Source organism: Gadus chalcogrammus, chromosome 19, assembly GCF_026213295.1.
Source record: "Gadus chalcogrammus isolate NIFS_2021 chromosome 19, NIFS_Gcha_1.0, whole genome shotgun sequence".
NCBI classification, from domain to species: domain Eukaryota; kingdom Metazoa; phylum Chordata; class Actinopteri; order Gadiformes; family Gadidae; genus Gadus; species Gadus chalcogrammus.
Window position 1 is genome coordinate 17,719,288 of NC_079430.1, and position 6,606 is coordinate 17,725,893.

Consider the following 6,606-nt stretch of genomic DNA (forward strand, 5'->3'; position numbering starts at 1 on the left):
AGAGAGGGGGGGGGGAGAGGGAGGGTGAAAAAAACTAGAGTTTAAAATAATGAGCAAGCGCAGAGGGGGGGGGCGGGTTGAACGACTTGAGTGGCGTTTTTTCTTACTTAAACAGACAGGGGTACAGTGATCAAAAAAAAAATGGAAAGGCAGAGCAGTGCCAGGCGAGCGGAGGACGCCGTAAGAGAGAAAGACAAAGACGGCGAATAAAAAAGTGAAACGGAGGGAAAGCGTGCGCGCCGTCGGCCGAGCAGCGAGCCAGGGCGTAAACACGTCGGCGGCGCGTTTGCCAAGCTCATTGGCGGCGCGCCCTGGTACCCCTGTTTATGCTAAGTACCTCCATTCTGGTGATTATCCCCGGTCATCTGATGCGTGGACGAGGGAATCGCCCCGGATCGGAGACATCTATAGACGTTTCTTTGAGTTAACTGATTTAAAGATATTGCGTATGGGTGTACAAGCAATCGAATGTACTAGCTTTCTTGTTTATAGCAAGGCTAGGTGAACGCGTAATCATATTTTTTGTACTTAAAAGAGAAATAATGGGAAAAACATGTATTTGACTGAACTTCTATCATTGTTCCTAATAATCACGATACTCAAACCTCAATTTGTTATGATAACGATCTATATTATATACTCTGAAAAGCAATATTCATAGTTTATACATTCTAGCTTAAAAAGAACACCAAAGAAATCAGTTAAAAATTAAAAGCATCCAAAGGGCAGACTCGTGAAAAGCACTTAGTCGGTTTAGTCCATTGTGACGTGGAACACTTTGACCTCAGTGGGCTTCCGTACGATGTCGCAGCGACCTGTCAGTAACTGTGCAGCTCCTGTTCCAGGCTGGTCATGTGATCCTCCTCGAGCAGAACCGATTGGTTGTTCTTCGTGGAGAGGCCTCTCTCCCTGTGTCTCCTGAAACACTGTGAAGGACACTCACTTGCAAGATGGCAGGAAACACGGGTAGCTACATGGGTACCGACACACAAGTAACACACGTGACAAGCGCACGCTCACACACACACACACATACACACACACAAACTACTGGCTGGGATCAAACACACTCTCCGATGTGAAGTTTCCCACAGAGGGTAAAGGAAGCCTCTGGATAGAACACTGTCCTTGAACCGACTGCATCGGCTTATCAAGTACACACACACACACACACACACTGGCACACACACTCATATACAAACACACACACACACACGTACACACAAACACACACACACGTTCCCACACCTACACATACACACATCTGCATGCACAGAAACATATAGGCATGTATATGTGCAAGCATACACACAGGTGTGCACATTTGCATACACACAAACACACACACACACACACACACACACACACACACACACACACACACACACACACACACACACACACACACACACACACACACACACACACACACACACACACACACAGACACTAGTGCATTCATCCTACACACACACACACACACACACACACACACACACACACACACACACACACACACACACACACACACACACACACACACACACACACACACACACACACACACACACACACACACAGACACTAGTGCATTCATCCTACACACACACACACACACACACACACACACACACACACACACACACACACACACACACACACACACACACACACACACACACACACACACACACACACACACACACACACACATCATACCAGCACATACACTGAAGAGCTGAAGTAGACACACACATACACAGGCACAGACACACACACTTATTTTCTCGTCCTGCTCTTTTTTTCTTTTTACCTGATTTGCATTTTGGTTAACACTCTAATTGCCTCTCATTAAATACCTTGTCAGTTTGATTAATTGGTGTGATAGCAAAATGGAAAACAGGAGAGCGCTACAACGCACAGTCAACAGTCGTCCGTAGCAGACTGGAAACCAGCCAGGCTCGTCCGTTAAACACATCCCAAGCTCACCATATTTCAATGTTTTTTTTTTCAAATATATATATATATATGTTGAAGGCTATACATTCTACTTACTGAGTGTGGAGCATATTGAATGAACATTTAAGCATTCATCACATTTACGGTGAGGGAAATAGAAAATGACAAATGCACAACAATGTTCTGGACGGAGTGGTATTTTCCTTCCTACTTTTGTATTATTCAGTAAAGTTTTTTCCTCCGAGCTGACTTTTTGATACTTGTTATTACGAGGCAGGTAGGGGTGCTAAGGCATTTTGCTCAAGGATGCCTATATAAGTAAACTTTGTTAACATTTCAGCTAGGAGTCAAACAACAAACCACCAAACCAGAGTTTCACTGGCTACACAGACCACCTGTACCTACCCTGAAAGAGAGGAAAGAACAACCAAAGTACATGAGAGGGCAAGTGGCTGAGGGCAAGAAGAGAGAGACTAAAAATAAACATAATAACAATAAATTACCAGCAGATTGCCTTTTTGGGTATTCTGGCTGCTGGGCCCGTAAGCAAGGCACTAATCTCAGCATCCTCTCAAGCCGCCCTCTGGTGTACGCTACAAATCATCCCTGCCTCTTAAAGATAACCACCGCGCCATTATGCAAGTAATTAAAACCAAAAGGAGCACATTCGAAATCACAGAAAAAAAAATAATCGCGGTAATTCATGCAAGTTACAGTCGCCGTAGTACTGCCCTCCTAGGTGGATTCAGATCTGACAAAGGAAGGTGTGATCTTTACCCATCACCGCAGAGGGGCGTGGATTGAGATTGCTGCGGCTGGAAATGCCATGGTGTTTACAGCCATCTCAGGTGAAGGGACAGCAGCCACTGAAGATAATTGCAGCTTCATCTTCATCGCTATTTCAGAAAGGTTGACTGGAGAAACAGGAACGCATCAAGCCAGTTATTATGAGGCAAAGAAAATACTGTGATATCCAACAGCTGAGGGGAAAAATATAGATATTTTGGACAAATAACTAAGAAATAATGCAAACGTAGGGGAAAGAAAGCCTTCTACCTGGAACCATGTCATATATTTTTATATGCATATAAAAAAATGCATGTGAATATATATTTGTAAAAGACAGATTTATGATCAAGCCAACAGCTACCTTATATTACCGATAAAACTTAAACAATCAAAGAGAGGTGTAACGCATTCTGTCGTCCTCTGTGCAGACAGGCTCATTTCATAAAACAGGCACAAATATATAGTCTCCGTGGAAGAAGACCGACTCTCAATGAAGAAAGGTCAGTACTACTTTTATCTAAAACTGTAAAAATGTCGCTAGCGATGTTCGGTTCTGGACGAGCGCAAACAACGTTTGCGGGTCAAACCTCCACGTTGTACAAGGGTGGCCGGGCGTTTTATAAATAATGTATTTCCCTTTTCTAACTTTTGTAGGCTTCTTGAATAGAAATGACCTAACACACACAGAGATATACACAAACACACACACAGACACACACTAAGTTCCGAAGAGAAAAAAACAATCTCAACAACAAACGCTGCCCTGTTTGGTCATCTCTTCTTTCATCCAAACACAGACGACTCGGCTATGTGCGATCAAATTCCCGCTCAGCAGGGGGGAGGCGGGGATGTGGGGAGGGGGGGAGACGGGGGAGACGGCCCAGACGGACGATCCCCCCCCCCCACCCCTCCACACACACTCACTGTCATTCAAATGCGCTGAGAGTATCAGTGTCGTGGCACGGCCCCTTGCGCTCTGTGTCAAGAGAGATTCCGTATTATTGAAATGAGACATTTGTGACACAGGGACAGACGCTGTTTCAATCTCCCGCCCGGCGCCGCTCGGCAGGAGGGGAGAAATACGATTTGACAGATTGCTTGGGACCCGCGCTCACCTGAGCGTCGCCCCCCATCCATCTTCTGCTAAGCCCGCCGTCACTCGCCATCGCCGCGGCAACCTCCTGAAAAAAGGGGTTATTGAAAGACGGGCTCCTCTCACAGAACGTATTTATCGAGTGGAATGGGGTTCATTTTTTGCAATCCTTTGCATCCCGGTGGCATTTGGGAGCGTTGTGCGTTGCTGTAACGCGTTGTTGTGTGTTGGTTTACCCCACGGGGATTGTGTTTTGGTTGTAGCTTGTTGTGCAACCGTTGTGTATGCAAACTGTAGCTTTGGAGTGGCAGCTCACCTCCGCTTGCGATTGACATAACGCTGTTTGTGAGGGTTTGTGTTTGTGTGTGTGTGTGTGTGTGGGGGGGGGGGTGTGCGTGTGTGTGCGTATGTGTGTATGTGTGCATGTTTGTCAGCTGTCAAATTTTTGCTCTGAGGTTGAGTGGCTTCCATTCTGCTCTTATCTCTCACACACACACACACCACACACACACACACACACACACACACACACACACACACACACACACACACACACACACACACACACACACACACACACACACACACACACACACACACACGCGCACACACACACACACACACACACATACACAGGCTCATAGGTTTGACTAGCATATATAAGCTCTGAGGGGCCCGCCACAAACACCTTTATTGTATCTAACGCTGGCCTCGGCTTATCTCTCCTGTCTTTTTATCGACAAGGAAGAAAAACATTTAACTGACTTAGGGGCTAAGACCCCATTTGATGAATGTGATCAGGGCTGCCGTTATTCAATGTGTGTGTGTGCACGTGTGTATGTACGATGTGCGTGCATGCGTGTGTGTGTGTGTGTGTGTGTGTGTGTGTGTGTGTGTGTGTGTGTGTGTGTGTGTGTGTGTGTGTGTGTGTGTGTGTGTGTCTCACACTGTGCGTGCGTGTGCATGTGTGCGTGCTCGTGTGTACATGTGTGCGTGTGTGTGTGTGTACGTCTCACACGGTTATACAAAGGAAAAAAATTGACCCAAAGTGCAGTGGTGATAACAACACACGCACACACACACACACACACACATACACACAGATACACTCAAAACAATGTACAACCTTAAAGGTTGTCAGATTTCTAAGATGAACCTTGACCTTTAGGAGATGGGTGTGTGTGGACCAGAGGTGTTTCGTAGCAGGGCTTTTGGGAGCCATCTTTTTATTGGCACACCTAACCTTTATATTGAGGCACATATGAAGGCGCTGGCGAAACATTGGTTCACTCCATTGGTCCCCGTAGCCCAGTGTGAACGCAGCTCGATTTACAGATTATCTCTCCCCCTTTTTTCACGAATCTCTCGATGCTGTTCTGGCCGAATGAAATTAAGTAATTAATTCATACTGTCCGATGCTCTTTCAGCGCTGTCTGGAAGAAGTCGAGGCTGAGTATGAGAGAAGTTTTGAAAAAATACCAAAGAAGTAAGAACTGTTGTTCAATAATGGACTCCGACTGGATTCTGTGCGTAGATTCTCCACTGATTTTGTGTACTTGATTGACACACACAACTATACAGAACCAAACACACACAGACACACCCACACACAACCACATAGCCAAACCCACACACAATCACACAGACACACACACACACACACACACACACACACACACACACACACACACACACACACACACACACACACACACACACACACACACACACACACACGTAAACATGTTCAGGACCATTACCATAGTATCTTGTCACATCTGTCTGGCATAAATCAGTCTCTGAGTTAGCTCATCAAACGGAACATAACAATAGCACCAGCAGGTAAACACACTGCCAGGTGCACCAATCACCAATCACAAACCCACTTCCTGATCCCCTTCACGGCGTTTGTGATTGGACGTTAATGTGTCCATCTGTGATCCATTTAGACTGACACGTTAATCAGAAAAGTGGATTCTCGAATAAGGTGTATTAGCGTTGAACTAACTGCTCTGATGAGACAGATTATTTTTTAAACATCATCCTGCATTTGTGAACAGGCAAAAAGGCGGCCACAGCAGAAAGACCCTTGAAATTGACGGGTTACTTGTCCCGGAGTTAATATTCTTTAGTTCACACATTGTATGTCTGGGCTCAGAGGTTTTGGAATTGGAAGCATATTTTATTATTAACTTAAAGGTTGTATCAGCGATGTCGGGTGACGTCACTTCTGTTGGTATTTGAAGCGAGATCCCAAACAAACAGAGCCAGCTCGCCCCTCCCTTCCGTGTTTCTTGCATCCAGTAAAAACGATCATGAACGCAGCGCAATACCCCACAACACACACCCCTTTAAAGCATACATTTTCACAAACTCAGCTATCTCGAACCGTGGCTTTACTGTGACTTCTATCACATTGAATTGAATATAAAACTCCAGATACACACTTTACATTGTTGTTGTGTACATGGCTACTTAGAAACAACACCATAGCAGAGGCTGATGGTGTTGGGAAACATGTTCCTGATCACCCGCTGCTCAGACATCCGTTTAGATGGACCCTGACAATCTCTGACATGTGCAATCAATGGAGAAAATCAATCTAGTGATGTGATAGATTGAAGGCGAACTTGACAGCCATGGAATAGAACGGACTTGTAATTGGTTCAACCAGGCGTACACACAGACACACATGAACTTGTGTGCAGGGTGTGCGTGTGTGTGTGTGTGTGTGTGTGTGTGTGTGTGTGTGTGTGTGTGTGTGT